General features: G+C 33.4%; 1 long non-coding RNA gene and 1 other non-coding gene across 2 annotated transcripts; both read left to right on the top strand.

The window, feature by feature from the left end:
• The first annotated feature begins 5,626 nt into the window (after window positions 1–5,626).
• Window positions 5,627–7,000, top strand: LOC126735553 (uncharacterized). Its single transcript, XR_007660438.1, has 4 exons — window positions 5,627–6,400; window positions 6,456–6,537; window positions 6,594–6,677; window positions 6,733–7,000. It is a non-coding gene; the product is annotated as an uncharacterized LOC126735553 (long non-coding RNA).
• A 2,640-nt stretch (window positions 7,001–9,640) lies between these two features.
• Window positions 9,641–9,712, top strand: Trnad-guc (transfer RNA aspartic acid (anticodon GUC)). The gene has a single exon. It is a non-coding gene; the product is annotated as a tRNA-Asp (tRNA).
• The last annotated feature ends 431 nt before the right edge of the window (window positions 9,713–10,143 follow it).

Genomic DNA, 10,143 nt, shown 5'->3' with positions numbered 1-10,143 from the left:
ACCCGAAATTTTTAAAGATTTAATTTTTTAAAACAATAACTATTTTTATAATTTATTTCTATACACTTACCTCTCCTTCGGTATTTATTGTACCTTCGACATCATACATTGCTTCCAAGAAACCCTCCATGGCCTCAAAAGCAAACCAAATGGGCCTAAACACCTTATCAGCAGCCGCTTCTGTCTTCATTGAAGCTTTTTTCTTTTTTAATAATGGCCGAAACATTGCCATTAGCGATTTTTTTTTTTTTAAAATCTTGTACTTATTGGAGTTTCCAACGCGTTGTTGATTCTTTTCCACGCATCGTGGACTATATGTTTTTTTTTATGGTTAATGTGTGAAGCATCCCATAACAACCTCTCAGCTTCATACACCTCCAAAAACAATAAAATTTTTTCGTTTCACTTCATAGGTTTATCACATACACGAAAATTGAAATAAAGATTAAAATCCACGTGCTGCTACTCTACCTTCCATGCAACTGAGTAACTGAGCAAAACAGACAAAATGCAGTGAATCCCCTAGTTCCTCGCTTAATTCACATACATCATGTAAACACGACGTTGCTGCTCGTGCTGTCTATCCTTTGACTTCCGTCCAAAAAACCGCCACGAGCGTACAGCAGCGGCAGTGGGCAGTGGCAGGCATAGGCAGCGGCAGCGCGAGCGACGTGTTTACATACTCGCGTTGCCAACTTCCCTGTCTACTTCCCTGCTCACTGCCGTGAAAGTGAGCTGCATGTAAACCGGGTATGAGATCGAAAGATAAAAGGTTTTTCGCCGAGTGAAGCAACTTGTATTTTATTCAGTAAACTTTGGCTTGGGTATATCGTCTGCAACAGGCAGATATAGCTCCTCAATCCTCCTTATTTAATACGTGGATAATGTTTCACCATCCTTATTTAAACGTATTTGGTTCACTGTTTCTCAAAACCGAATTATTGTGAATTGTCTGTCAGTGCTGTTTATGATAGAATAATATATACAGTGAGCGCCTAAAGTTCTGCATAAATTCGATAAAAATTAGAGACATGATTTTTTGAGAAAACGGTCGGACCCGTCGATTTTTATTTTAAGTTGCGCATTATTTCACATAAATTTTTGTATACAGGGTGAAACAAAAAAAAAAGATATGACGTCATCGGTCATTTTTTTTAAATGGAATGCTATATTTTTTATTGCATTTATGAAATATAGGCAAAATGCCAAGCAAGTTTCATATAACACACCTTATCTCAAAGCTCAACTGTTTCCGAAATATTTACATTTAAATAACAAGAAAACAAATAAGTACGTCTATTTACAAATTAAGCTAAAATCGAGGATAAAAATAATGTTATAAACACTGTCAATTATTTCTACTTCTATGGTTGCACTTGAAAAGAATCTCCATTTTCGAATGTCACTGTCAGTTCGAAAATTAATAGTTTTTATCAGAATAAATTATGGCTAATTTAACGGAAACCCAACGAATTGAAATTTTGATGATGCTATAGGGTACGGGGATCGAGTGCGCACGCAAAAAGAAGTAAGTGAACTGTTTAATGCCAAATACCCAAACCATCCTATTTCTCAGTCAACAGTTAGTAGAATAATGCACAAATCCATAACTTCAGGTCATGTTAGGGATTTACCAAGATCAGGTCGTCCAAAAATTTCTGAAGAAACAAAATTAAACGTTCTGCTTTTTGTCGAAGAAAATCCAAACAATGCAACTTCAAAAATTTCAGTTGATAATAATATAGCCGGAACGTCAGTAAGACGCATTTTAAAAGCAAATGAATACCACCCTTATAAAGTTAGACTATTAACTATATTATAATACACGAATTAAATGAGGACGATCCTGATCGAAGAAACCAATTTTGCGAGCAAATGATTGCAATAATAACCGTCAGTTTGTGTTACGAGTTTTGTTTTCGGATGAAGCAACTTTTTGTTTAAACGGTGTCGTAAATCGGCAAAATTGTCGGTTCTGGTCAGTGTCAAATCCATACTGGGCAACTGAGGCTCATACACAGTACCGTACATCTATTAATGTTTGGGCTGGTATCGTGGAAAATATTCGAAGAAAACTTAACAGGACAACGCTATTTGAATTTTCTTCAAGAAGATCTTATCCCTGCTTTGGTTGCCCTATAAACAGACGAACAAGACCCTGCTGTCCCGACAGATAATTTGTGGTTTCAGCAAGACGACGCACCGCCACATTTCTTTCGAGATGGGGTACCTGAAGAGTAAGGCCGTCGTCCCACCAAAGATACACGACAGCGACGCCACATCTCCGCGATGTCGCTAGCGTGTATCTTTCGTGTCGAACCCATGTTTTAAAATCATTTGGTCCCCACCAACGCTGCGCCGAAGACACATCCAAATGCGTGTCGCCTTCGTGTTGCCGGGAGACTAGACGTGTCAGCAGAGACAACCAACTTGTTGGTTGTCTCTGGTGTCAGTTTCGAAGCAACATTCAAGCTGTGTGTGTTGGCGTTTTTTCTTCATTTATCGAAGTTTTGTTTTTTGTTTATTATCAGTGGCGAAGCGTGAACTTTTCTTTTGGGTAGACAAACAATAAAAATTGTTAATTAGAAAAAATGTGTACTCAATATTATTCACTTTAATGAAATAGAGAATGAAAGCGCATGAAATATTAACTCAAAGAGAAAAATATGCATATAAAAAAGAAAAAAATTATTACTACTAGCATAAAAAGATAGATAGATAAAAATAAATACTACTTACAAAAAAAACACAACATAGGTATAACCATAACTTATAAATCCATAATATCCATTATTTTAAAATGAATTAAAGACAAATAAAAACACAATTAAAATACAATTGCTAATATCAAACAGTCGTTCATAAATAACCCCTAAAATATCCACTAAAAAAATCTTTTCTATACACCCAAAAATAAAAATACTAATTATTAAATTACAATGGGCAGTGTGAATAAGAATTCAGTAAAAGCTAAGACTTACATTTTCCTAGCAAATGCTTAGTTTGCAATGGATAAAAGTAAGTAGTAACTTTTACTAATTAATACAATCAGCAAAAGCTAAAGTTGTTAGCATTGTCTAAAAATGGTGGGAATTAAAGTAAGCAATTACTAAGAATATTAAGGAAAAGCTTACATTTTTGCAAGCTTGTTATACCCTGGCTTAAAAATTTAGTATTGTTAAACAGTTAGCTATCGTAGAAATGGCTTCATTTATGAATATAAGATCTGTAAAATTTTATCCCGAAAGAAAAGAAAGTCGTGCCGAAGAATACCACGATCTGTATAGATTTAGTGAAGAAAATGTTGAGTGGATAGCTAACCATTTTTTGGAGCCAAAAGTGGAGCAAATATTTTTGAAATGCCTAAGTGATCCTGGATTTCAAATAAGGATCAGAAAAAAAGGAGTTCATAGAACAACAATATGTAAAACGATATCTCACGTTTTACCAAAAATAGTTGAAAAGGCATGAATTTGGATGACATTTCCTACAAAAAACTCGACTGAGCAGGCAATCAACGAATGGGTAAAGTTGAATAGATTTCCCTGTACTTTTGGTGCAATTGACACTCATGTACCAATAATAACGCCATCGCTACATGGTGACAAGTATATCAATAGGAAAGGATGGTGTAGTATAAATGTGCAAGCAACTTGTGACGCAAAAGAAATTTTTACATCCGTAGATGCTCAATGACCTGGCTCGGTGCACGACAGTCGTATTTTAAGTAGACCAACAATTTTTGGTATGATGAGAAGACGTCAACAGAACTATGGACTTATTTTAGGCGATAAAGGGTACGGCATAACACCATTGGATGATTTACCAAATAAAAACTTTAAGTAAATAGTTAAAATATCTAGCTTTCGCTAGTAAGTAAAAGCAAAAGGTTATTCACTTTAATTTCAGCAAATGCTATTAGTAAAAGCTAAAGCGTATACTTCATACTAAAAGCAAAAGCTAGGTTTTTATTCACACTGCCCAATAGCACGCGCCCGCACCAAATTCCAAATGCAGATTCATCAAAAAACAAAACTGAAGATGTATTGCGGCCGACCAGATCAAGCGTGTCGATAAACAATAACCCTCAAGAGCATAATAAAATAGCTGGTCGACTTCGATAGACAAAAGCTCAAATGTCTTTCCCGCGAGTAAATTTTGCATACGTAATAGGCTGAATACTGATGCGGCCGGACCTCTGTCACCTGCTTGATGCGTATACGGTTCGATTAGATGCTCCCTCCAAATTTCCGAAGACAAATATCAATGTGTCTTCCTGGGGCTCGTATACATTAATTGGGTGTCAGCCCTGCATTTTTATTTTAATTGGTGCGTCAGGCGGGGCGCGCCTTAGATATTATAGATAGATAGATTTTATAGCCGTTTAGATACTATATAATATTAGTAAGGAGAGCGACTACATTCTGTGTTATTTTTTTGTAAATTTGAATTCAACAATTACATGAAATAATTACGTAATAAATTAATGAGAAATAACTGGATAATTTTGGGTAGACAGTGTCTACCTTGTCTACTCGTACGCTTCGCCACTGTTTATTATGGCACAAAAAAATGCTGAACTGGATTTTAATGGATGTCTGTGCAGCTCCTTAGCAGCAACAAACATATTTTTTTTTAATTTTTCTCAATAAAAGGATGCACCCACCATTTTCTTTTTTTTGCCTTTTTATTTTTTTTTCTATTCCGCAAATACCAATACCTTGCAACCACATCCTCGTCTTCACTCGATGACATTTTGAACTAAACTGAACAACTAAACGTAGGAAACACGAAACGCGTATCTTTGGTGGGGCAACTGCATGTCGTCTGAATGTGTCCAGGCGAAATCGTATCGCCTTCGCGTCGCCGTCGCGTATTTTTGGTAGGACGACGGCCTAAAGTTTATATTGAGAAGCCAAACAACGTAGAAGATTTGAAAAATAGAATTAGATATGAAACTAGACGTATATCACCCGAAATAATTGATAGTGTTTTACATGAGTTTGTAAACCGTCTTGCTCTCTGCCAAGAAGTAAATGGGGATCAGTTTGAAAATTTAATCCTCCATTTTATCTTAATTTGTAAATAGACGTACTTACTTGCTTCCTTGTTGGTTAAATGTAAACATTTCTGAAACAGTTGAGTTTTGAGATAAGGTGTGTTATAGGAAACTTGCTTGGAATTTCGCCTATATTTCATAAATGCAATAAAAAATATAACATTCCATTTAAAAAAATGAGCGATGGCGTCGTATATTTTTTTTGTTCCACCCTGTATACAAAAATTTATGTGAAATAATGCGCAACTTAAAATGAAAATCAACGGGTCCGAGCATTTTCTCAAAAAATCATGTCTCTAATTTTTATCGAATTTATGCGGAATTTTGGGCGATCACTGTAGAGTAGAAGGAAACTAAATGTCTTAAAGTAAATATAAAAAGAAAATAAAAGTATTTTTAACTGAATTTGTTAAGTAAATACAGGCAAAAATTTAAATGAAGATCATCGTTTTCATTGTATTAGGATTTATAAGATTCAAGTTTGAGCTTAAATTTATAATTCAAGATTATCAGAGTAACAAAATAAATATTTTAAAGTGCATGCATCTAACTAATTGTTAAGTTAATTGAAACTTTGACTCATTTTAGGTGAGGATTACTTTCTTTCGCAAATTTTAATGGAATTCTTAAAGAAGTACAAGAAAAATCACAGATCTAAGGCAACTATCTTAAATTCTTAACTAAATGTAACTTTCTATTATGCATTGGTAAGCATAACCTCTCAAAAACTTTAATTGTTTTGTTTCCCTACAATTGGCACAATCACACAAAATGGCGGCCCCCTATTAGTGGTCATTTATTTTTCATTGAATTGGCAGTCCAGGTAAATAATATATATCTAGATATCTATAACAATCTAAGGAATGATACTCAGTTCACAAATGATTGTAGTGCTTTGCAAAAAATAGCGTTATTAACAGAGGTTCCCTATAGTACAATATGCCTGTAAAAAAAAGGATTAAAGACAGAATAAAAAGGAAAGATGCAGGACAATCAAAGGGACTTGACATGGATATTGCCAAATTGCTAAGGAAAGGTGTGTATTCTAAATACAAAAACAATGAGGTTCTGACCATAGAGACACCTTATTGGCAAGGGACAAACATTTCTCAGTCTCAACCTTGCGGAGATACCTGATAAAACTTGGATTTAAACTTAAGATGGTTAACAAAAGAGCTGCTGTAATGGAATTGTCAGGTGGTGTATAGAATATTTGAGGAAAATTAAAAAAATTTGGGAGGAAGAAAGATCCATATATTATTTAGCCGAAACATGATATGATACATTTATGATTGATGTATGATTTCCATTCTCTGGGAAAAAAGTCCCTTTTTTGCCATAGTAAGAAAACCATATTTTTATTAATAAAACAAGTTTAAAATGTTGTTTTTTACAGCTTACTGCCCCTGTTGTCTTTCAGTGATACAATAAAGACTGCTTCTTCCACCATTCTCTGGGAAAAACCCTTTTTTGCTATGGTAAGAAAAACACTGTTTTTAATAAGAAAACAAATCTAAAATTTTGTTTTTTACAGCTTACTACCCCTGTTGTCCTTCAGCAACACAATGAAGACTGCTTCTTCCTCCATTCTCTGGAAAAAAATCCCTTTTTTGCCATAGTAAGAAAATCCTATTTTTATTAATTAAACAAGTTTAAAGTTATGTTTTTTTCAGCTTACTGCCCCTGTTTGTCCTTCAGCGACACAATAAAGTATATATAATGTAATGCTGATGTGCGAGATGAAGTTGGAATCCATGGCGGCAACAGAGAAACTGTTTCCTTCCTTAATGGAAGAAACTGCTAAAAAACAATGGCAAAAAAACATAATTTACAAAATTTGTATGAACTTTTTGGGCCAGATTCAAAAGAGTGGTTAAATTTATAAAAGTATTTAGTATCCTCACTGTAGTTTTAGGATCCAGTATACTTAAAATGTAGTGTTTTGTATAAGATTTTTAGTTTTTAGTATAACCATTTATTTTTGTTAATTTTTATCTAATCTCTCCTAATATGCATAATAACTAATTTAGTTAGTACGAGGCAAACAAATTAATAAATGTTGCATTCATGATATAAAGTGTGTTTTTTTTTGTAAGTAAAACTTGTGTCTTTTAAAGGCATAAAGTATAGACAGCTAGATGATTTTTAATGTAAAAGTTTATTTAAAAAAATATTCTTCCAATTTTCTGACTACATAATTACTTTTTATCAAAAGAAGTTGGTACTAAATATAGAGATGGGGGGTTTTCATGAGTATATTATTATAATAATATATCATAATATGTATTAATTAAAAAAAAACTATAATAAAGGACATTGAATATGGCAGCCACAATCCCCATTAATAATCACCACCATGTAAAAATAAATCTCAATTCCCAAAAAAAGGAAATATATAAAATTTGAAGACAAACCAAAACATTTTACACTTTTGTGTCAAAAAGTAACTATTTAATGCCTTAATCCACAGAATAAATGGGCCTAAGTAATTTGTCACCTACTCTCTCATTAAACTCAAAAATGCTTTATTGTCAATATAAACATAGAAGTTGTAGACAAAGCCAATAGACTACATTAAAGGAATAAAAACGAGAAACTAATTTAAAATAAAATTATATAAAACTTTGAAAAATACTTAAATGCTAATCATTAAAAATTCATCATAGTTTAGGTGCTACATAGTTTAGTACGCTTTACTAGCAAGAAATATTTTCTTCCTTGTACGTAGGCTTTTTTCAGTCTTAAGTTGTCTTATTTCTAGTGGAAGTTTATTAAACAGCTTTCTACCTCCATATATGATAGAGCTACGGACAAGTTCAAAATGAGGAATGGGTAGCCTCAACAAATAGTTTTGTCGCGTATTATAGTGGCTTCCTAAGTGGAGTTCCTATTTATATTTTCTAAAAACTAAGCAAACTGTTTCCAAAATACAACACAGGGTTAAAATATTATGACTTACAAAAAGCGGGCGACATGAATCACGAGGCCTGGCCCCACATAGATATCTAATGGCCCCTTTCTGGAGTACAAACACTGAACTAAAAAGTGAATTTGAACATGAACCCCAAAAGCAAATTCCATATCGAAGGTGCGACTCGATAATCGCGAAGTATGCAGAGAGTATGCTGGCGATGGAGAAATTAAGACTGGTGGCAATAACCCTTAGGGCGTAGCAGCCTGATGAGACTTTTCTACATACATTCACAATATGGTCTTCAAATTTAAGGAACTTGTCTATGGAAAGACCCAAAAACTTACTGAACGGTGGCATGTTGATGGCTTCATTACTTAAACATATATCATTTGTATTACATTTAAGGATATTTGTTTTGGAAACATTAAATGTCAAAAAATTTGCATCACACCAGTCTTTTATTTTTAACAAATCTGCACGTATATTGGCCTCCATTTGAGAAACATCAGAGTCGTGCCAGAGGATGGTGGTATCATCGGCACACCAGTTACCTGCAGTTGTGGCAGATCGTTCACATAAATGAGAAAAATTAAAAGACCAAGTACTGATCCTTGCGGAACACCCACATTTATATTAAGTTCCTTAGACATACCACTATTAAATTTGACAGCCTGGACACGATTTGATAAGTAGGAACGAAACCACTCAAGGGCAGTTCCCCTGAAACCATAGAGCTCCAGTTTCATCAGCAGCACTCTGTGACTCATGCAGTCAAATGTTCTGTTGGAGGAATTATTTATCCTCCTTTGAAAGTAGGTCCACTTAGCCATTCTGATTGAGTTTCTGTAAATCTTGCGGTATCTGTTATAATAATTTAAAAATGTTGCATTGTTCATAGCGTATTTCCTAAAGTAAAAAAGGAAGCGCATATTTTTCCCAGATACTCGTAAACCCTTAGTATATCAAGGTTTTCTATTTCGTTTCTTAATATTGACAACAGGAAAAGCAGTGTTAAAATTGTTTAATACTATTTGATGAAAGCTATGCAGTGGGTTAACAGTAGTCAATACATTATTCCAACTTCACATATTGCAAAGCAAAGAGATTTGACTTGTTATAAGGGACTGATGGCGCTAAAAACTAAACTTATGAAATTAAAATTTTTGGTTAAACTCATTTAACGTACTTAAATCTTATATTTAAATTAAATATTATCTTGCTATCAACTATCCTGAATTTCTAACTTAATAAAACTAGACCCAAAAATCCCGAATAATAAAGTTTTAAATACAAATAAATTTTAAGGCCGGACCTGTGCAACTTTTCACGCTTGAGTGGCTGTGACTAAGGTCAGGCATTTAACAAAATAGTACGTGGGCGCATGTAGTCACATTTTACGAATCAAATGTATAAATTCTTTAAAAAATGCTTAAAACATTTATTTATTTAATGAAATGATTAAATATCGCTTAGAATATTACTTTATGACTCTTTCCACATAAAATTTTGCGATTTAAACATGCATGTCGTGTGACAATACAAGCAACACCGGCACACGGACTATTTGCGGTACATCAAAGATTCTAATAGATCTCTGAACTGAACTATATATTTATAAAGTTCATGACGTGGGATTCTTCTAGAAAAATCAGTGAACTAACATCAAGTCTTCGGTAGTATAGTGGTCAGTATCCCCGCCTGTCACGCGGGAGACCCGGGTTCGATTCCCGGCCGGAGAGAACTTTTTTATTTTTATTATTAATAGTTCTATGGTTTGTAAGATAACAATCATGATATAATGGTTTAAAGGGCATTTAAACCTATTTTTAAAGGCTGTGTTTACTATAATATAATAAAGCCCTGCTGTTAATACAATATATTTATATTAAATAAAATAATATAATTGTATAAAATTCATATAATATAAATATTTTATATGTCAATAGGGTTTAAATGACTTTTTAGGCCTCCTCACTACAAAAAATAAATATTTAAATTTCAGGAACTTTACGTTAAAAGGAAAGGAAGTTTCTGTATATATTCAGTAATTTTCAGAATAAAATTTGTCTAACGTATAACTGAAATTGATGTATTTCCATAATACTGAAAGCATACAATTTTCGGGATGAATTTTACATATTTTTATATCTACTGCTTTATTTTTTTAAGA

The sequence above is a fragment of the Anthonomus grandis genome, chromosome 4 (assembly GCF_022605725.1).
Source record: "Anthonomus grandis grandis chromosome 4, icAntGran1.3, whole genome shotgun sequence".
NCBI lineage: Eukaryota > Metazoa > Arthropoda > Insecta > Coleoptera > Curculionidae > Anthonomus > Anthonomus grandis.
The sequence above is the reverse complement of the archived record's forward strand: the minus strand, read 5'-3'. Positions and strand labels throughout refer to the sequence as shown.